Source organism: Columba livia, chromosome 2 (genome assembly GCF_036013475.1).
Source record: "Columba livia isolate bColLiv1 breed racing homer chromosome 2, bColLiv1.pat.W.v2, whole genome shotgun sequence".
NCBI classification, from domain to species: domain Eukaryota; kingdom Metazoa; phylum Chordata; class Aves; order Columbiformes; family Columbidae; genus Columba; species Columba livia.
The window spans coordinates 108,184,427-108,207,733 of record NC_088603.1 but is presented as its reverse complement, the minus strand read 5'-3'; the positions used below and the strand labels follow the sequence as shown (position 1 = coordinate 108,207,733).

The 23,307-nt window shown below is 40.9% G+C and overlaps 1 long non-coding RNA gene across 10 annotated transcripts in view; it reads left to right on the top strand.

Annotated features, from left to right (window-relative positions):
* Positions 1-23,307, top strand: part of LOC110355641 (uncharacterized) — a 107,190-nt gene that overhangs the window by 63,472 nt on the left and 20,411 nt on the right. For 8 of the 10 annotated variants that reach the window (XR_010470439.1, XR_010470440.1, XR_010470438.1 and 5 more), the window contains one exon: positions 19,840-20,013. This is a non-coding gene — a long non-coding RNA (uncharacterized LOC110355641). Of the gene's footprint in view, positions 1-17,582; positions 18,222-19,839; positions 20,014-23,307 lie in introns of those variants that run through there. The other 2 variants (XR_002408448.2, XR_010470435.1) reach the window with 2 other exon arrangements.

Here is a 23,307-nt window from a genome sequence, read left to right as displayed (position 1 = left end):
AACTGTGCCAGACACTAGCTGGTGACTGGAGGAGCTGAAAGACCCTAAAGGCTTTTTGAACCACTTTCTGAGGAAAATAATGACTGTGCTATGAAAATAAAGAGAATATTCCAGCTCTTGCACATTTCTGGCAGATTTTCATTCAGATGCAGAAGAAAAACAATTCTGCCTACCCTGAACTTCCTGAAGAAACCTCTGCTTCTTAGCACCTCCTGTGAACTCGCATCGCAAAGAGCCAAAGTGAACTCAGCATAAAAAGATTCAAAAATCCCCCCTGCCATGATTAAGTGAGGCACAACATCCAAGGGGGAAAATATGCCTCTTGACCATTTCCTTCAGACTATAAATGCCTTGCATCTCCTCTTTAGCCCTCTGAGTGTGTCTTTAGTATTAACATTTATTAAAGATTATCAACATTGGCATAATTTTTAATAAGGTATCAAATTGGAGCTGTGCTGGAAAATCTACCTTGACGACCCATGTCTGGGTCAACATAACTCTGGGCTCTTCCAAGTGCAGCCTATGGGGATGAAAGACAAAGTGTCTTTGTTTTATTCTTTATGGACGAAGCCCTTGGAAGATCGAATACATCATTTTAGGACTAGTTCCTGCTTGTGAACTCTCCTTACCAATTTCTTTCTCAAGTCATGTGATTTAAGCCTGAGCTTATGTAGTTCTAATACTAGAAATTTTATTCTATACTCTTTATTGAGAAAATTACAGGGGATTTTTTTAATGTATATGACTAAATTAATATTCAGATTTAGAGAAGTCTGTTTTGAAAGACCAGCATATCCAAAATAATACATTTGTTGTTTAATTGAGGTCTAACTTGTTGCTACAACAACCAGAAGAAACTTGTGTTGCCAGGCTCCTGCTAATATTGTTACTCTGTGCTTTTGACAACATGAAAGGACTGGACAGAACTTTCATTAATTGAATTATCTTTTTCTTTGTTGACATGTAGAATATTTTGGTAGTTGGGCAATTCCCTCCCTGTGCACACCTGAATAAGGAAGTAATAAAACACGTTGAACTGAAAGCACTGCAAATATAAGTATGAAGGTAAAAAATGCAGGCTAGGGAAAAAAGGATAGGACTCATGATGTTCTAATAAAAAGTCTCAGCTACCTTTGCATGTGTGGTGTTTTTTGTTTGTGCTTTTTGTGGTGGTGGTGTGGGGTTTTTTTGTTTGTTTTTGTTTTCGTTTGGTTTTTAATGGGGATGTGGTTTAAAAGATTCAGAAAATAAGATTCCTCTATGCAATTTTATTCATGAGCAGTATCTCATTTTGTGTTTGACTTTCAAACTGTGCTGGGCAGATTTTCTTAAACTTACAGGTGGGATAGTAGGTTCCTGATAGGAGGGGTGTAATTCCCTCAGATAAGTTTGTAAGTGGGAATGCTCACATCAGTAACTGAGGTTACTCCTTAAAATACACTTGTCCAAAAAAATATTGCTGACTCCAAACTTGTCCATTGGAATATTTCCCAGAAAGTTAACAGTATATGTCCAGAAACATATATGAAATACAGTGTGTTTGATTGGTTGCTTTCAGAAAAGACTTACAAATAGCTGCGCTCTACTGCTTGTGGTGGTCTAGTGTTTCACCTGATGGTGTTGCTTTTGGGAAGACAATAAAGCCAAGGCTCTTCATAAAGCAGACGTTTTCCTTGTAGATTAACCTAATGCTTACCAACAGGCACAGGCTTAAGTTCTGGTACTTCTCAGTTTTCTTTAGCTAAAACTTACAGTAAATGATCCAGAAACTCCCTTCCCTGTGGTGTGACTACCCTGAACTGAGGACCATTCTGGAGCCAGCGTTGTTGAGACTGTGAAGTCCGCTCCCAAACAATCCCAACAGCCCTCCATAACTATTTTAAAATAGACATTCACATAAATAGTGTAATCTGTTTTGACCTAAGAAATGAAAAACTGCCCTTTTCAACAAGAGAAAAGTCACAAACTCTGTGAACTACAGGAAGCTTCTTGATGTAGGTTAGGGTGACAGTTCTGGGCAGAGATCTCAACAATGGAAGTTCTGTCTGTGAGAAAGAAAACGAATGAACAAATAAAGAATTGTATCTGTAAAGTATTGTCATTTGTGCAATTGGATGGGCTGTACTGAAGGAGTTGAAGGGAATCATTAAGTTTAGCTTCTTGCTTTTACTCTTTTCCATGAATATAGTAAAATAAAAAGATAACGGGAGACCCTGACAGCTGTACATTTACAATTAGTTATAATGCAGTTAGTCTTGTGTCTCCCATGCCTTGATTCTGTAAAATCCTATTTCTAAATTTGTTTAACCCTTAATACCTTAAAATAAGAAGTGCTAGTCAATTCAAGTATCTGACAAATAGCATAGATTCCTATTCTCATTAGAAGTCACCCAGCTGGAATCGAAATGCCCCACTGATTGCCAAATCAACACCACCACAGCTCAAAGAGACAAAATTGTAACTGAATACTCTCACAGGCACAATGAAACTGTCCTCAAACGCTCCCTGCTCACAGCAAGTTGGGTAAGAGTTGCTTCGGTTCTAGTATGCAATGTTAAATTTTGTGCTTCCAAGGTTATTTTTTCACTTCTTGCTTCCTTCTTTTGGAGTTTTGTCTAATGCATTTCTCTGTTTAGGTACATCATATAAAATCACACAATTACCTAAAAAGGAATTACTGCCTTGATACCTGGAGACTGGACTTGACATTAGGGCAACCAGTCATCAGACACTAAGCCATGGCACTTTGATTTATGGTTTCCATAGGCTGCAATCAACCTGTTGCACATGGTAGCACTGGAATTCTGCCTCTTTTTAGAAGTAATAAGTTCACCCATGGAAAGTCATTGTGTCTATGGCAGCTGAGAGGTAGAAACTGGAAGGTCAGAGATTATCGAAAAGACATCTCCAGAAAATGTCTCCACTTTTTCTTTCCCTTGAAAATGTTTTTGAAAGCTCATAAAATTGTGTGGCTTTTGCCAAATGACCTGAGAAATAACCATCCCCATCTGTAGCAGTAAGAAAAAATTACTTAGCACTGCTGGCACTCACATTGATCTGGCAAAATCTTTTTAATGTAAAATCATCAAGCCTTTGAAAAGATGAACCCATGCATCATGAAAGAGCATGGCACACATTTTGGAGGAACAAAGGGTCACTGCTATCAACAGCAGAAACCATTGAAAATAAGGCATATAGAATAGATTTCTGGTAATGTATCTGAAATTGCAAATCATCTGCTTCAGAGATTACTCTGGCGGACAACAGAAAGTCACATGCACCATATAGAAACTGTCTTGCTGGAAGAAACTCCGATCCAGCTTATCCTGTGGAAAGGACCAAATTATAGTTTAAATTGTGGCTCAATAGATTCTGGTGTGTATTTAGGCTCATTTGTGTCCCTTTTATGTCAGAAGCTCAAGATGCGAATGAAAGGTTTATACAAATAGCCAGGCTGAATTGTGGACACTGTTTACTTCCTAAACTGTATTGTACTTCTTTTTTGTTTGTTCTTTGTGTCAGAACTGTGAGTATGAGACTGCATCCCTTGAGAGGAGAGCTGATATTTTTTCATGCTCTTTCCTCCTTTCTTCTTTCTCTGTGTTTTTACATTGTCTTTCTGATCTCTCCTCTTTGCAGCCTTCCCAATCAGCAGTAACATGTTAAAGGATCCGTGGTTGTTTTGTTTGATGTCATCATCTGACACCGATCAGGTACATCAGTGAGGAAGGTGAATGTTTGACATCTTGTCATCCATGTTAGCACCTAGAAGACACCAGCAGAAAAACAGAGGGATTTCAGCTGATCTGCTGGTCTTAGCTTATTTTTTGCTTGCCTCAGTAAAGTTACCTTCATGAACATCCTTTATTCTTTTAAACTCTTCTAAAGCATGGACTGTTAGAGTCTGCAGTGCACTAAATGTATCTAGTGTGACACACCTAAGTACAGCACATAGTTCTACTTATTAACTTTATTAATAGAAGAGAGTGGAAATCAAGCCTTGCGTACAACACCAACACACATGGCCACCCTCAGAGAAATTCATTGCCAAGCTGTTACCAAGTGCCTCACAACTGTTTGCTCCTGCATTGCATGCCCAGGACTTGCTGGCAGTCATCAGAAGATGCCTTTTTGATTTCCAGGTTTAAAACTGAACATTAGTAGCTAATGTTTTCCTACATGTGTAATTTTTCAGGGAGCTGCCTTTCTTTGGATGTCTTTTTTTTTTGTCATTGCATTTACCAGTTGGCAGAAAATCTACTTGCTCGCTTTTTGAGAGATGAAGATAAATGCATAATAAAGTCACTGAACTTGAATAAAGCTCAGAATGATGGGCTCCTCATGTGGTGAGACAGGAGAGAGAAAGGCAGAGATATGCAAACACTGGCCACTTTACATGTTGCCTGCCTGTGACTCACAGATTTTAGAGATTAACAGGCTAGGAAGGATGACTAGGTCCAGTTTTGCCTTCCAGATCATGGGGTGGTAAATTTTCAGAGGTATGTCTCAGAAACACAGCACCTTTCTTTTATTTGCATCTCAGGAAAAGAAGGAGAGCTGTGAAGCAGATAGTGCTTAGCTGTGAAGGAGACAGTGCTTTCCTTTCGGATCACCCAGGAGCATGTGATAAGGAATATAGGTCCATGCGTCTCCCCGTTTCCCAAAGGCAGAGAGGGAACAGCAGGTCTCCTCTCTGACCTACTGGCTCCAAAAAACCACAACTTTAGGAACTTTATCCCCTGATATCCTCGCTCTAGAGAGTGAATCGCGGAGGCCAGTCCTAGAAGCACTGTATTCTGCAGGATAGTCTTGCTGCTTCACAGCAGATTCTTTGGGAATGAAATAAAGCAGTGTAGCAGCTGTCCTTCTGTTGGGAGTATCTATGGTAAGCCCAGAACTATTTTGAAGCAAACATACAGAAGACCTTAGCGACTGCTACAATGTAGTCACACAGAGGTTGTAATGCTTTCTCCATGTTTCGAGTTTGATGACAGTGAGCTTTGGATACACACCAATAATTTCTGGTACTCTCAGGCTGTCTACCCAAGTAAGTTTATATATCAGCTCAGCTGGATTCATTTGCCTCTGAAGCAAATAGTCCACAGTAGTTTCTGGAGTAAAGTGTTTTTATGTAAAATCTCAATAAATTTTTTAAATCTATTTTTCCTTTGAGTGAGCCCTACATTCATTTAAAGACGTTATCTTGTTGGAAAGTTATTGATAGATGCTCTCTCCTGATACTTGTCTCTTGTTCTTCTCTCACCTCTTAAATTGGTATAATTTCTAGGTGGCTAGTCCTGGGAAGTGCTTAAATATAGGGATACTCTGAGCTAGACACCTGAGAGTAAATAATGACTACAGAATTCTCACATCCAAAAAATAATCTAAATTAGGTTGTTTGACACATAAAAGAGTCCAGAGCTCACAGTTTCAGACATCAACACTTTGGCTGCCAACCTCCCCTCTGTTGATCACGGTGGGGCAATTTGGGGATCATCAAATGCAGCCAGGACCCAGCCTCTCTCTTTGGCAGAGAAATCTCCATTAGCAGCTTTGGGAATATCTGCATGCATGCCGCCAGTGTAGCATCCTTGTTGCTGTCACTGGCATCTTGGCCAGGCTGGGCAGGGCAGGATAGAGCCTGTAGTGGTTGTGGTGGCTTAGGAAAACACAAGCTTTCTGAAGAACTGATTTCAGACCTAGACTCTGGCCCTTCCCTTGGGAGCTTTGGGCCATGCTCCGATCCCCATTGTAGAGCCTTGCCTTGTGCTGTGTGGGTGTGAAAAGCATTGGAGATTTTAGCCCTGCTCAGAACAGGTTTTGAACATGCTTCATTGATAGAAATGTCAATAGGGAAGTAGGTGCTGCCATTCTAGTTTCTCACTGGTCATGAGTTAAACTGCTGGTCATTTGTATTCTCCCTCCCAAGTCAACTCTCTATCACTTCACAGGCCAGTAATAAAGAAGGAAGTGAAGGACATTTCATTTAAATCACCATATTTCTCATCAGATGGATCTGTGCTCTGCAAAGGCCCATCTTATTTTGAGAGTTTGTTATTTTATAATATTGCTTAATAAGTTACAGACTGGTAGCTTGTCACATGTGATCTCCCCCACTCCTTCACAATGTTTTTAGAGTGGGTTTGCCCACCTTCTCTAATGACTCAGCTGGTCATGCTGTGGTAGCCTCACCAAGACGTGAGGACACTCCCTTGGGAGAAGAGTCCTGGTCCAGGTACTGCTTGTGCCTTCACCTGCTGGTAGCTGAAAGCAAAATGACAGTTTATTTCTATCTGGAAAGTGCTTTGAAAAGTACTCAAAATTCTATAGAAGATCAAACTGCTTGTCGTCATCAAGCCACACACAACTTAATTGAAAATTTGTTGGATTACTACCAGAAAAACTGGCCAAATTATCAAATTCCTGGTTCGTGGGAAATTCTGACATTTGGTTTGGCTCTGATTTGGAACGAAAACAGTTATTTCGAAATTACCCACAAAAGAGAAGTTTATAGGGAAAAAATAGGAATAGGAAACAATGATGCATGGTATTTCCAAAATAAAATACGCTCCCCAGGACGTACTTCTTTCCAGTCTCACTGCTGCATCTTACGGAGCTGCACATCGAGCCAAAGCTGGGGTTGGCAGCTTATACTTTGGGACTGCTGACTTCAGCTGGGTCTCCCAGCATTACTAGCCTCCCAGTTTGGTGGCAGCGAGCCCATGATCCCCGTGTCCCAAGAAGCCCACCAGGCTAGCTGGTAGGAAACCAGGCAGTTTTCCAGTGGAAAACTACCTGCGGTTTGATGTTGGTTCTTGAAACAGATACGTTCTAACATGAAACTTTCTGGCTCTGACGAATCAGTGTTTTCCAGTGAAGCAACATGTCGTCACAAATCTCATGACCAGCTCTAATAGCCACTTCGATGACCAAAATCTTTACTGACTGGAGTCCCATAACTTCCTGGCAATTACCAAATACCTTGAGCAGAAAAAAAACCCCCATAAACAAACCAAAACAAAAACCAACCAACCAACCAAAACCCCCCAAAACCAACAAAAACCAAAACAAGCATATTTTGTTTTGTACTCAATAACTCTGAATTTTGCAAGGCCATTTCTGGGCAAGCATGTTATGAAGAAAGTTCCTGTCTTCAGGGCAGCAGTGCTGGGGACACACACGGCTCTGTTTCAACCTTATCACTGCCACACTATCTTATAACTGCCCAAGAAGCATCATGTTCCTACCTCTGAGGGGAAGACAATGGACTTATTGCCCAAGAAGGCATGTTGTCCTGGTCTAATTAGAAACAGGAACTCGCTCACTGGAGCACTATTTATTCTTGTTCTTATAGCCCAAGATTTCAATAGCCTTTTTTGTTGTTGTGTTTATTATTATAATAGAGAAGGCTGTTTATTGTTTTTTTTCTACTATATGAGTGTTTGTATACACAGAGACTTCCCGCTCCTAATGAAACAGGGCCTCCTAAAACAATAATAAAAAATAATAATAGTCTCACTCAAGAGTGAAATAATTGTGGCCAGAATCATACTTCAGTGAAAATGTTCCCCTGTTCCGAACATGCAGCCAGATGCTTTCTGTGGTCTGACAGTGGCCCCACAGTCTCCATGATGGGGAAAGGACTTCTCTCCCTAGGCAGCAGAGTGCCTAGGCCCTTGCTGGGACGGCTGTTGGCTGGCTGCTCTAGGGTGGATTCTTCCCTCTGAGAGATGAATTTCTACCTTGCTTTAAGCTCACCTCCATTTTAGGCAGCAGTCAGTGTGGGCAGGTTGGTGACAGTCATAGCTGGGTCCCATTGCTCAGACTCACGCAGCTCTGAAGGCTGGTGGTGCTGAAGAAGAACCCCAAATGGAAAGGACTACAGAGAGAATTGTACGTGTACAAACCCAGATTTTGTTTCCAGAAACGTAAGCTTTTTCCTCCAGATTTTTGTCTTAGGTCTAGAAACGTGAATTATAAACAGCTGTGTGTTCCCCAGAAATTTGGGAGCAACTGATACCTTCTCCTTCACCCAGATTTTGCTCTCCCAGTTTATTTGCTTTCTTCCTTCCTTTCTGAATTCAAAACTGACTTCATTCTCAAATATTAAAAAATCCATCCCTAGATTTGAGCTCATTGAACAAAACTTGTGTCTCAGGAGAACATCTCAATCTTTTGCCGATACATCTAATACCACTTCTCTGTTTCAGAAATGTTGGAATCTGCCAAAATTTTTTTCTAAGTCTCTTACTGGCGATAACAAGGTTGATTGTAAAGTAGAGTGACTTCAACGTATAAATACTCTGGGATTGGTATATTTGTATAATGGCTGACAGTCTTGATTTCTGGAAATTAGAAGGATGGTTTATGTTACATCAGCTGTGTGCAGTCAGTCGGTTGCATTCTCCAGCACTGTTTTATTAATCCAGGCCAAAATGTACTGAAAAGAACTCATACACACCTGCATATTTAAATATTTAAATAACCTTTGGTTTGGTGTGCACATGGCAGTTTTTCCGGTCATCTCACTGAGTAGCTTTCAGAGGAACAGAGTCTATACTGATATCATTGTCAAAAGTTGATATGACCTCTGGGTCTGTTGTGTCCATCCCCACCATGCTGTTATAGCCCTCAGTAAAATCCTTCTTAGCCTGTTTACCTCCAGTGCCAGGCATGCTGGCACCACCACCCATGGCCAGCAAGGGACCTGTGTCTGCCATCAGTGGGGTCCCCACCACCTCTGTCTGGGTTTCCCCATCCAGGAGATTTTGGTAGCTCTGGAAGGGGGTCTGGCTTCTGTATCTTGAATGGGCACAGATGGCTGTGGGATTTATGTGGATACATCTAAAACGAGTCCCCAGTCATCAAAACAAGTACTGTGGTCCGCTCTGAGATTATGCTAGTGCCCCTTGTGCCATGGAAGATGAAGGTTGTGTTTTGTCTTTAAAATAAATTGGGTCAATACATGGTGTAGGATGTCAGATTTGTTTAGTTTTCTCTCATAAAACAATCCTTTTTCCTTTCAGTCAAGAAAAGCCATCCATAAAGAGTTGCAGGGTTGTGCTATACCTCTTGGGAAAACAAACCAGCCCTTTAAAGAGGGATTCACTGACGAGTGTTAAAAGTCTTGGGTTCACTCTGTGGAAATGGACTGATTCTCTGCTCAGAAGTTAATTGGTATAAATGATAGAGGAACCAGCCTATTTCCTTGGCGTTATATTTCCAAATACCTCTTGCAGCCAAATCGAGACATCGCACAATGGGTGTTTAAACAAACTTGTCCCTATTCCCCGCCTTGCTAGAAGCAATGTCTGGAATACAGGTTGTAAATCAGGTCCTACAGTGACTGATCCTTGTGCCAGCAAGTGAAGGGTAAAAATAGCAGTATGGTTGAAAGAACATGAAAAAAGGGAAAACAGACCATTATTATTTCTGAGCTCAAGGGAAAGAGGAGTTGAATCTGACATGCTGGCCAAGTCTGAGTAGCCCTGGCCTGTCTAAAAAGCGCAGACGACTGCTTTCCTCCCTCCCCTGCAGCTGTGTGCCCCCTGTAAATGAGGAGCTGGCCCCATTTTCTGGCCTGTGAACCTGGCACCCAAAGGTTTGATTCCTTTTAGAATCTTCTTTTGAACCTCTTTGTGTGCTCTAAATCAACTCCTGTGTTTCTCTGGCTGTGAAATAACAGATTGGCAGGGTAAGCTGCATCTTTGCTCTCTCTGACGCCTTCATAAAAGCTGCTGATATGCCAGCACATTTAAAGCACTTTTTGCACCTTATCTTTGGCTGGGGGCAGCAGTTCTGTGGATTGAATAGCATTATTAGATGTAGAAAATTAGCAGCTTAACAATTCTGACACTGTAGTTTATGTTTATGTGTAAGTAACAAGAACTGTTGCTTAAGTGGAAAAGAGCTACAAAAGCATAGCTATATTTTCATTAAAATAAGAAGGTGCAAGTAAATATTGGAAGGCATAACCTGCTACTTACATTTACGTGTTTATCCACCACTATTTTGTTGCAAAGGAACACTGTGTAGAAACAAAACAAGAAAGATTCTTCAGGCTCAAAGTTTCTTTAGATATTGTTCATATACTTAAATAATTTTCTGGTAGGGATGGGCAAAAGTAGTAATGAAGTCATTTGGTAACCCTTCCTGCATACACAAAGCAGAGCTGTTTCTTTCCCAGGAGACAGTTTCACCATTTCCTCTCTCTTGTTGCACATGCCTGGAAAACCCTGGTAAACCTCCTCACCACCATAACACTCTCACACGCACACACTCATGCATGCACATACATACAGAAACTATTTTATATGTATACATAAAAACTATAAAGTATTGAGCGATTTATTGTCACAGGGTTTTGTCATTACTCAGGTGGCTCCAGTGCCATTGAGTTCACCTTTAAAAAGATGAAAAAATACTTTTGTTCTCAGTATGTCACATTCCCCTTTTAATTACTGACATCAGCACACCTTCTGATCCGCCTCTTCCTTTATGCTGCTTCAGTAGCTCAGAAAGGAAAGATCCTGATGATTCTTGAAGCATTCAGATAAGAATTCCCACTCCTGTGATTTGATGATTTCTTAAGATTTGTACTTTCCCCACATCTGCTTGGTACCCGTTATTCCTTCTCTAACTGCTCTGTGACTGATTTAGCTTTCTGTCCCTCACTGCAAAGGCATTTTTGTGCTGTGTGTTTTATGTTGTCACCACCAATACTTTCTTGCCAGACTTTTTTGTCACTTTTTATTCTTGGAAACATGCACTAGTATTCAACAAGGCCTAATAACGGTTTGTGTTGTGCCCTCAGTTCCTCAGCAAAAATTTGTCTTGAATGGCTTGAAAATTTCTGCTGAAAGTGTGATAGTTATGTCCAGCTCTGTATCTCTGAATGTTAAGATCATATAATTTTCAATGTACTGCTCTAGAATATTTTCTAATGACTGCACTCTTACTTCGCTGCATTTGGTTTAGCTCCAGGATAACAGTTTGGATGCGTCCTCTTTGGCCAGAGCATCTGTGGTAGAAGTGACATTGTCTGCAAGGCAGTGAGGGAGCTTTTTCTTGGCTTAGTCTGTTTTGCCATGTATATATTTTAATTAAGCCAGTTTCCATATTAATTAAAATAATCCTCAGCTAGGCAAAAATTAAGGCAATAATCAAATACAGCAAAATGTTAGTACACAAGCCTTTGTACCTGTCTATCAGCATTAGTATAATATACCCAAACAAGTCTTGAGTAATATACTACTCAAAGCATGACAAAAATCTGCAGTATTCTTATAGGCTTCTTCATTTTCTGAAAACATGGGTCTTCTCTGACACACTTGACTTCAGAGAAGTTTTAATGTGGTGTGGACACTTAGTTCTACTTAAGAGCGGTTTGCTTTAGTTCATTTTAAACTCATTCAGCCTTGGGGCTGAGATACTTGGTCACGTTACAGCCATTCAATATGCTGTCTTTCAGTGGCTGAGTCTGCAGTGAGGCAGAGCCAAGCTGAAAGAGGATTAGGCCTGCCTTTGCTCTGGGGTACGCAAATGCATTTTGATAGTTACACCAGCTTGCCTCTTGAAGGAAAAGAGAGAAGTAAGACTGTGTCTAAAGGCACAGCAACATGCCTGTGCTGTGGTCCAGGTTTAGAGATAGCTGTTCCTTGCATTCCCAGAGCCTACACCATTGCTGTCCATCCCCTCACCTTGCAGTCTGTGTAACTTGTTCTCTCCTTGCTCTTAAACAGGTCCTGTAAAATGATGTGGTCTGGAGATGGTTTCCTCTTCAACACACACTGTTAATCCACCATAGATGATCAGTAGCTGGAGCCTGTACCTTGTACTAACTGCTTGCTGTAAGGCTTTTGGACACTGTTTCATGAAGCCATGTGTTGACTATCTAGCTCAGATCTTAATTTCAATAGATGCAGCTTTATTAAGCCGTCAAGCCCAAAAAGTAAGATTACATTCTTATCGTGTCCAAGCAACCAGTATCTTGGTGTCAGGACTTATCCAGGGATCATTTTGACAGCTGAAGCAATGACCTGAATATACACTGAAATGCCAGCTCAGTCCTCCCCTTTATGCTTTTATCTATTATTGATACAATATTTTTCCTTTCCATGCAAGTCCATCTATCACATTTAGTTTTTGTCAAAGGCAAGCAGCTGATGTGAGCTAAGGACTTATGAAAAGTCTAAGGCTTCATGAGATACCTGAGGACAGGTGAGCGGATTTATGGGTAACAAAAAATCAGAGATTTGCAGGCACTAATGAAAAAATATAAACCTGAATATTTATTTGAGTGCTTCAGATTGGTCACTGTACCAAAGACAGTCCAACTGCAGAGGAAAGCAAAGGGTATACAAACAAGTTGGAGAAATGAAAACAGGTCAGTATTTTTGTCATGTGGATAAGGGGCAAACCCATCACAGGCAGTTCAGAAAGGGGAGGTATACAGAAGCAGAGTTTTGCTTTCTGTGTATGTTAGCCCAGGTCACTTGGAAAAGAAAGTCTTAACTCATTCCCATCATCATATCTGTATTACCACTCAGTGCCTTATGCTAGGAACACTTTCCTGAACCATGCCCATGGCCCAAGATTTCATGGGTGTCTTGTGAACAAGACAAGTTGTTTCATGGCTTTATTTTCTCTGAAATGCCTTTATTTTTATACATGTTATTTTGCAGGAGAAAGGCCCCTGTCCCTTGTGAGTTTTATCCATGATTCTGAAGGGAATTGGCAGGGTTTAGAGACTTCCTGGACTGGTTGACGTAGTGTCTATACTGCAAGGCACAAGGTTGAGCAGGTGGCTGCTGCAAGGTTCCCCTGTCAGATACAAGGTAGCCGGAAGTCAGGGGAGAGAAGATCCTGTGGGGACCAAGATGCTCCAGAGCTATCAGGAGCTTGCAGCTGAGGTACAAGCCCATCAGCTAAGCTGCTAAGAGGCATGATTCCTCTCAGCAGTCAATTCACTGTTCCATAGACTAACTACAGGTTATTACATCCTGTTTAAAAGAAGATTTAAGGCTCTGTGATGCAAATACTGCAAAGGGGAAATTGCTGCCCCCCATCTCTTTCCATGCACCCTGCTGTGGGGCTTGTCCCAGGCAGCTGTGTTGGCTGCTGTGCCCTGTGCAGTTGGCACTACAGCACTGACAGTTTTCCAAGAAGCTCTGGGAGCAGCCGGGAAAGTGGTTCCTGATAGATACTGCTGTTTGCTGGACAGAAGTCAGGCACTTTATATATGGTTTTGTTGGCTTGTCATCCAGGCCTGCACTGCCCCCTTCCCCTGGCACACAGTCCAGCCAGAGCACAGCAAAACACATGCTCTTGTTGAGCTCGAAAGACTTAATTACCACAAACCCCAGTTTGGGGGGAGAGCAGGCCAAATTGGGAGGTGAATTAAACAGCTATACCTTTGGTTTTCCTCAAGCTCAGTCAGTGAAGAGACTCACTTGAACTCTCACTCAATGGCATATCTGTGATTTCCACTGCTTTTCTGTTAGCTTGTGCTGGATCACTGAGATTGCAGAACTTATGTAGTTCACTCTCTGGGCTGCTGGGACAGGAAGAGTTAAGCAGCTGAGCTGGAAATCTCATGGGATCAGGCTTTTCTAGTGGGAAGATTTCCCATACTTCCTGCTTTTTGATGTGCTGGAAATACTTTATGCTTAGCCTTTCTTGTGGTATCTTGGCACTACTTCTGTAAATAGTTGAAGGGACATCATCAACATAACAATCATGCTTCTGTCTAAAATGTTTTCATTACTCCAAGTCACGACTAAGAGAGAAAGAAATTAAGGTCTCTTTCATTCAGGCACTTAAGCACGAACCGGTTTTCCTAAATGTCGGTCAGATCACGCCCTAGAAGATTTAGGGTTTGAATTTAGGACCGTGTTGGGTTTGCTGACAGTGCTGGTAGAGGAAGTTTTGACAACTTGTTCCTGTCTCCACCACTGTTTTCTGCCCCTTTGGTTGTACTGTTCCAACTCTGTAAATGGCTGACCAGTCAACCTGATCATTTGTAGGATATATTAGAAGTATTTGCCTTTTTTTTTTTTTTTTTTGGGGTGGGGGGGAAGAGAGAGAGCGAGTTATTTTTAATCAGACCAATTTAATCACTCTGGTTTTACAGTGGGACTACAGCATCTGCTTTTTGGGCTGAACTGACAGGGTTGGCAAGGTGGGCCAGGATGAGCCATCCAAGGTGGGAAGCTCAGAGACAGAAGTGTTTTGTGCTGGTGGTTGATACTTTGCCCATCTTTGGGCCTTCCATTGAAAGCCCAAAGGCTAGTGCTTATGTACTCATCACAGCTTCCCTCAATTCAGAGGCCTAAAGACTGAAATGAAGTTTCTGCTCTCTGCTCTCAGATGATCCTTTGGTGTTGCACAGCCCACCTGCATGCATATCCTGGTATTAATTGTGTAGTCTTTGATCAGTAGCATTTCTTATTACCTTCATTGTGTTTTCAGTAATCACTGAAATGGTGCCAACTACAGAGCCACCAAACAACTGCGGAGGTTCTGAGAACTTCCAATGCGAATATGGATTTAGCACCGAGGCAAAAAAAGGTTCCAGTCATAAAACTAATGTTCAGAGCTGAACTGAAACTTACCCAAAGTCCAAGGTTGTTTGGAGCCAGGGCATTAGCTGGGTGTATTCTTCAGTCTAAAACCAGTCCTGGAGTTATGTGAGGTTTTATAAGCATACAAGCAGGTCTGCGCTAGTGAACACTTGCTTCTGATAGAAACACTGGCACTGGGATGACATCTCTAAATGCATTGGCATGCTCATGGGGTTATGCTGATGAAGAAAAATTGTGCACAAACTGCTTTTAAGTTACAAAATACATTCCCAGAATGTGTAAAGTGTGCAAACAACTGTCCTCAAAAGTTCATGTGCCATGTCCTCTTTTCATTTGTATCTCCTATCCCTTTGATTTCCTCAGCATGCTGCATATGCCCCATCTTGCAGGGGAGACGCAGACCCTCCATGTGCCACATGCTAGTGGCAGTGACAGGACACATTCTTCCAGAGCTGCCTAATGACTGGTGCTGAAGTCCTAATCCAGAAGTGGATTAGGACCTTTCAGAAGTCAGGAAGTCTCTAATTTTTTGTCTCTTTGAATAAGCAGCTGTAGCTTTTCATTTCTCTGCTTGCGTTAATCATGGATGTCATGGGCCACTTGGAGAATTGCAGCCACCTCGGGGCTGTCTGTAAGGTTGCCCACTTCACTTGGAACTCTGTGTGCTCACGTTTCCTTTCCCACTGTTTCTATGAAACCTGAAAGAGGTAAAGCCTAGAGGGGATGAACCAAATAAGATATTTACTTCTTTTACTCTATAACCAAAGCTTCCACCATGTGGTGCACCAGCCACGGTGAAAGGAGACTGAGGAGGCAATAAACATAGAATCATAGAATGACAGAAAAATAGAATCATTTTGGTTTGAATACACCCTCAGGATCACTAAGTCCAACCACAGCCTAACTCTGGCGTTAGACCATGTCCCTAAGAACCTAATCTACGTGTCTCTTAAACACCTCCAGGGATGGTGACTCAATCACTTCCCTGGGCAGTCTGTTCCAATGCCTGACAACCCTTTCTGTGGAGAAATTTTTTTCTAATATCCAATCTAAATCTGACCTGGTGCAACTTGAGGCCATTTCCTCTTGTCCTATCACTTGTTACCTGAGAGAAGAGCCCAACCCCCTCCATGCTACAACCTCCTTTCAGGTAGTTGTAGACAGCGAGAAGGTCTCCCCTCAGCCTCCTTTTCTCCAGGCTAAACAGCCTCAGTTCCCTCAGCTGCTCCTTGTCAGACTTGTGCTCCAAACCATTCACCAGCCTCATTGCCATTCTCTGAACTCCAGTACCTCAACATCATCTTACTGATGCTGCCTCTAGTTCTTCTCCCCTCCTTTTTGCTGAAGTTTTCTTAACATCCTTCTTCCTCATGTCTTATAATAATTTTGATGAGTTTTAGGAGACTAAGAATATTTTATATTTGCTTTTCAAGCTATTAGCAAATTAGCAAGCACCGTGATCAATATGATCATTCAAGAGGGATGAGCTTCTCTCTGCACAAACATGTAATGCCTTCTCAGTTCTTGTCAGTTTTTTACTTTAAATATGCTTGTTTTATTTTTTTTTTCTTTATTTAAGAAAGAGCATAATTTTTCAAAGCAGGATATCTTATTGAATGCCAGAGCCAGAAAAGTCCTGTCCTCTTTCAACACAGGGTCATTTTAGTCTATGTAGAGAAATTATGTCAGTCTGACACTTCTGTGATGTACATCTGAAATACTCTGATTTTGAGTGAATCTGAATGCAAACTGAGCTCCGTTTAGACTCAGGTCTTGTATCCAGCATACTTTTCACTGGCCTGGAGGACAGGTATCTGGAAAGACGAGTTAGTTCCTCTGCATTGTAGTTGCATTTTTATGACTGGGAGCTCTTTCTGCCTTAAACTTTCATTTCCATCTTCTTACTAGGTGTAAAACCTATAGCAAGTAGCTTACTTTCTTAGTTTATTGAGCTGTAAAATGTGATTGATGATATTTGCCTATTTCTGGTGTCCTGAGATGTTTGGAAGTGCAGAACTCTCCCAAAGCAAAGCTAATGAAGCAGTAAAGGCAAGCAGGATATTGGACAAACACTGAATTTCAAAAAATACATAACCAAATGGAAAGTAAGGAATTCTTAATGACCACAGAAGTTTAAATGAGCAAGAAGGTCTTGCAGGACTCTGCTCTCTGACCAATGCTGTATAATATTCCTACTGCAAATCTGGTATATCAGAGAGACTGATGCCTTGGAAATACTTTTATTTGATTAACTCAGAAGTTTTATATCTAGCAGTAGAGAAATTAGGTCATTTTTATATGGTGTGGGATATATAGTAGAGAACAGGAATTCTGAAAAATGTTCTGGGTATGATGTAGTGGCTCAAACAACTGTTATGATCCTGAGGTATCTAGCAGAGGTGGAATGTTACTGCCATTCACAATACCTCTGCCAAAGCAACACATTCCACCTTCATCTTTCTTTTTTCAAAAATGTATTGGAAAATAAAAAAAAAAAAAAAAAAAAAAAAAAGGGGTTTTAGAGCCTTCAATTTAAGTTCTAAAATGAAAGATTTAAGGAATCCACATTTTAGGGATTATTCATGAGGAGAAGTTGAGAATTTAAGAAATGGTGTGGTTACAGTCCGTAAGTACTTGCATATGGAGAATGTGTTCAATAACAGTGGGCATTTTTAACATGGGACAATGGCACAGCATTCAGGAGCTAAAGAATGACGCAGAGGAATCCAAAGTGTAAACAGTAAGTAGCAGTTTTACCACCTTTACATTTTTAAAAAAAAACATCATCTTAAGACACAGATTGTCATTCAACCAAAACTTTTTAGCTCCTGTAAAGGAATTCCATGATATTATGTAAGGGTTTTTTTCATTAATCAGTTGATTCTTAAATGAAATTATTATAATGATCCTTTTGGCTTCAGTTGTAAAAGTATGAGTGTTCCTTAAAAATCAGCACATTTTTTCCATTGCTGATTGGAACAATCTGAAGTTGCCAAAAGAAGTTAAGCTTTTATTTTGGGGCATTAATGGTGAACTCTGTAGACAAAACTTCTCTCTCTTTCCTCAGAATGTATCTATCCAAATGACTCTCTGTTATATGATTCTGTCTTCTTAATCCCACAGTATATGGAAAGCATTCCCTTGTATTGAAGAGATATCATTTTATAAAGTTGAAACTTTGCTCGCCCTGGTTACTTAGAGTCAAAGGAATATCCATTTTGGGCTTCCAGTGAGTGACGGAATAAAGCAGATTTCCATGTGCACACATTAAAGATATGCTAGATACATATATGTTTGCGATTAGTAGTTCCAAGTCCTGACCTCTGGGTTCCCTGATTGACTAGGATTCATTTCTCCCTACCGCAGAGGGCCAGCAGAAGACCTATGCACAATTTAAGCTTCACTTCGATGTAGTTTTGAGTACTTCCATGGGACATGGGTGGGCAGCAAGTTTCACTCACTGGAAACATTTAAATTTCAGTTTGGAAACAATTTTACTAACCAATGACATATTTTCTTTTAAGCTTTTACAGACCAAGAAACTTTGTCATACAATTCCATTACTGAATCCAGCAAATTTTTGTTAAATTACAACACCTCTCTTAGGAAGATATTAAATAATGATTTAAAGACTTAAAGGTATGACAAATTTAACACTTCCCTTAAAGTCCCATTGTAATACATAATTGCCTCCATTTATTTCCACTTTGACTTTTAGATTTATCTTCTGCCTATTGAATATTAATGCACTTTGCTGCTAGCCTGAAGTCCTAAGACTCATCACAATTTGAAAATGTGATAGAGAGAAAATAGTTCAAAAATGAGTGAATAATAATCTATGTATCTCTCTTAATATTAGTAAAATTGATTGTCAGAACCTCACACCTTATACCCACAGTGAGTGTTTGGGCTGAAGAGAGAAATGCTATTTCTCTGAAGATGGTGGTTCCCTTAAACATCGGGTTTATTTGGCTTTCTGTATTGCACATCGTGGTTATGCCAGAGGCTCTTGCAGTTTAGCAGGGGCAGCCCAGGACATTACTTTCATCCTGTTGAAACAAATAGTAATATAAAAGTTCTTACAACCCTCTGAAATAGGTTAGAGACTTTGAGGTGCATATTTAGTGACTTGGCTGTGTGTGGGCAGCACAAATACACGCTGCAGCAAACAAGATTCTTACAGCCTTTTCTTCAGTGTGTCCTACATAGGACTGAAGTTGCCAGCAATTTGCTCGTTATTAGACCAGAGTCACCAGACTGGGGCCTCTTCACGTTGACTCGCAAAACCCTTTCATGCTTATCAGCTTACAGCTGGATTTCCTCTGCTTTATCACACTACCACTTTTCCTGTATGGCTCTTAGCTTTGTTTGGAGTTCTCTGGGCTTGCTATTATATGCAGTTCTCTTTGATGCTGATGATAGATCTTGCAACTGTGCTCTGTGAAAGGTGCACCTCTCCTGAGGTGTTATATAATTGCAGGATCACTCTTATCTCATCAATCTTAATGTTTTCTAATTTTTTTTTTACCCTGGGGTCTTGTTTGAGGCACGGCATGAGATATCCCTGAAGATTTCTACAGTGTTTTGTTGAAATTCTTTAGAGCTTTTCACATTGAACTTCCAATAAAGCAAATCTTTGAGGATGAACATCTACTCAGTGCAGTTTCCCTTACGGTAGATTGTTTTGTAAATGAAGGAAGTATTTTATTCATTAGCGGAAGAACCTTTAATTGTACTTGTTATGATAAGGAGAGGACTCTGGACAGTTTCACATTAATAAAACTTCTGTTCTTACCTCAAGGTTTTTGGTAGGCTATTCCATGTAGTCATTGTCTTCTTCTGAAGTGGCAAGCTTGAGATGTGTACTCTCCCATGACTGGAATGTTGAGAAAACCGTCCAACATATCAGCTATACACTGCTCTGTAATGTTATGAATAATTTCAGATTGATTTATTCCAGTCTCTTGTTTTGCCTCACTTCTGACAGCAGTATTTCTTGTTTTGTTCCACGAATGCTAAATGTCTTCCACATGTACTTTATAGTTTTGTATTGTCACTTTGAATTACCTACAAATTAAGATAAACAATTATTTAAGCTGAGCCTTTTCTACCATATATTTTTTCAAAGTAGTTTTGAATTCCTGTTTAATTGATATATATTTTTCCTTCTTTTCTCTACAATTCCTCTTGCTTCCTAAGACATGTTCTCTATGTGTCTCAGATATGCTCTAACATATCTGTCTACCTGTTTTTCTAGCAGGAAACTACAGCAGAAGGAAACTTGGCAGCAGTAATGGAATAAGCTGGTGCCTAGACAAGCTCATTCATAGATATCGTATTGGGGAATGGAGAAATGGGGCCTGCTGTGCAACCCCCCAGATCTGACAAAGAAGAGAGTACTTCAGTAAGCAGAACTGCCATTTTTTCAAAGGTATGGCCCAGTCTGAGATAATATCAACCTCTTTAAAAGTCCTCCTTTTTTGAAATAAAACTGTAAATGGTGTACGTCTTCAGATAGCTCTCACAGAACTGAAAGACAGATTTGAAAGGCAGGGTAAGAATTAGGACTATAGGAAGGCATGTGGTACACTGTGGGGGTTGCACATAACCTGGGGTTATACTCATGAAAATATGGTGCTTACAGTTTCTTCTGCCCAATATTATTGAGGAAGCTCAAAGAGAGGTTTAGCTGTTCACAGGAATAAGACAGTCCCCATGCTTAGGTGTGGATGTCCAAGTAAGAAATATGCAGGGACGCCAAGGCTGGCTCTAGAAATGAAGGTAGCATTGCAGGAGAAGTGTCACGCTCCACCTTTTCTTGGGTGGGAAACAAAATGCATTGATATAACCTTACTTAGCCCTTCATCATTCTTCCCCCTCCCTCCTGGGTAGAGACAAATACTCACTATGAATTACTTAGCCCAAGTTAATTAAGAGAAAACAGATACAGCTCTCATATTTGCTGCCCAGCAGCAATTGTTAGTGCCAACAAGACTGTTATGTGCCAGAAAAGGTCTATGAAGAAATGACACATCTCTTTTTTGGGGGGGCTTGCATAGATCCCAACAAACATGTACAGTGACAAGGAGCATCCAGTTCTGTGACTTCTGGCAACAAAATGCACATAGTGTAGCCTACATGGCTGTTAACTGTGAAGGCCAGACAGGACTTCAGTCCTCTTACATGTAGACAGAGAATGCTGGGACCTCAGCTTCAGAGTATCAGATTTCAAAACATCCCCATTTATTGAGCGCTCGCTAATTACTGGAATTAAATATCAGAAAGTTAACCAAATGAACCCTGTGGGCAGGCAAATCCAGGCAATTTTTCTTTGTGTATTATCATCTGGATCATATCACTATATCATATGCAGGGAAGAAAAAGGGAAATTTAATCTACAACTTGGCCTTCACATCCTTTGGCAACATATTAAAGTGAACAATCTGTATAAGTATATTCTACAATTGCAAGCTCCCTGGATATGACAGACACTTCATGCACAAAGTTTGCTTTCAGCATCACTTTTTGCCACTTCTAAAATAAACACAATTGCACATTTCAGCTTGTTTAACAAAATACTCCTCCCTTGGGTTGCTGCTCTGAGCTGTGGCACTAAGCACTCACCTAACTGCACATTGTAAAATATTGACCATTGAAAGTATTCCCTTCCAGCTCTGTAATCTTTCAAAGGTCAATACAGACCTTCACATCCAAACACAGAGGACTGAGTGCATTACTTACTGTCGTGTGAATAGGGTTGCAGTCAATATCTGGTTAATATTTGCCATATGCAATGAGGGATATGCTTTTGTGATAGCTGAGAGCTAACAAGACTATTTACAGAGCAGAGAGGGTTAAGTGTGCAACTCTTTTTCCCTTTTCTCTCGCCTAAGAGGGCTGTGTTTGCACTCCCTGAAACCAAGACATAGTGTGACCTCAGCTGTCAGGGATTAGTTAAGTTTTTATTTGTTTTTGATGGGTGAATACAGACAAAGATAAACCATCTAGTCTCAAATGGAAGGAAAATAGACACATGGGTCCTGTGTACTGTAGTAGTTAAATGTCACTGCCCAAAATCGCAGGTAGTGAAGGAAGAGGTAATGAGGGGGTTAGTTTCACCCTCAACTTTTAAGATGTTGAATTGCTCTGTACAAGACAGATATGTACACACACTGAGATTCCTCTGAGATATTTGGCACCAAAACACATTAAAGAACATGAAGTCTACCCTAAGTGTTTGGCTGAAGAATGGTTTGTCCGGGACAGGTCTGGCAAACCTGAGCCAAATTGAGAGCAGCCCTGAGGAGAAGGACTTGGTGGTGTTGGTTGATGAGAGTTTCAACATCACCCAGCAATGTGCACTTACAGCCCAGAAGGCAAATTGTACCCTGGCTTTATCAAAACCAGTGTGACCAGCAGGTCCAGGGAGGTGATTCTCCCCATCTACTCCGCTCTTGTGAGACCCCACTTGGAGTACTGCATCCAGCTCTGGGGGTCCTCCATAAGAAGGACATGGACCTGTGGGAGCAAGTCCAGAGTTGGTCCACAAAAATGATCAGAGGTCTGGTGCATCTCTTCTGTGAAGACAGGTTGAGAGAGTTGGAGCTGTTCAGCCTGGAGAAGAGAAAGCTCCAGGGAGCCCTTACAGCAGCCTTCCAGTACTTAAAAGGGGCCTACAAGAAAGCTGGAGAGGGACTTTTTACAAGGACATGTAGTGATAGGACAATGAGTAATGACTTTGAACTGAAAGAGGGTAGATTTAGATAAGATATAAGGAAGAAATTAATCATTATGAGGGTGGAGAGGTACTGGGACAGGTTTCTCGGAAACGTTCTGGATGCTCTATCCATGGCAGTGTTCAAGGCCAGGCTGGATGGAGATCTGAGCAACCTCATCTAGTGGAAGTTGTCCCTGCCCGTGGCAGGGGAGTTGGAGCTAATGATCTTTAAGGCACCTTCTAACTCAAACCATTCTATGATTCCATGAAATGCTGCAGACATGTGTCATCCCACATGGTTACTCAGAGAGTCTGGGAGAGGCCAGGGTTGCTCACAGTCATCCTCTAGCATGGTGCAGTGGTTGCCATATATATTATACATGAGAAATGGTGGGCATGGGTCTGGTGGTGTGTCATGTGAACACTTCTATATGAGCTCTTTGAAGTATGGAAATCAGACCAGCAGCTGCAGGAGGCATCCTTGTAAATGAAAAAATAATTAATTAAAAAATCAATCTTCACACTGAAGAACTGTTGCACAGGGGGCTGGGAACCTTAGTGACCTCCTGGTGTTGGCTGCAAGGTATGTTTGACAAGTGGACTGATCCAGTGTGATTCCTGATGTCCTAAACTTTTAATTGCAACTTTTTCCTTCGTTCTCAAAGTGTAATTTGACAGCTGGATTTGTACCTGTTGGTCTCATTTTTGCAGTGATCAGAGATAAAGAACTCGATCATGGGGTACAAGTAGTGATGTTTTCTGTTTCTAATGGAGGAATAAGTAACCAATTTTAGAGAAATGTTCTAACAGCAGACATTTCAGCATTTTTGAAATGGTGGTGTTTTATGCCAAGAAATCGGTAGAGAAGGAGGATTTCTGTTTTGTATAAAACTGACATGATTTGAAAGGATTTTTTAAAATCTCATGACTTTTCGGTGACTCCTTTCTCTATAATTGAGATGGAAGAGTAATTCAGTCAGAAGATGTTGTCGGTTGGTTTAATATACA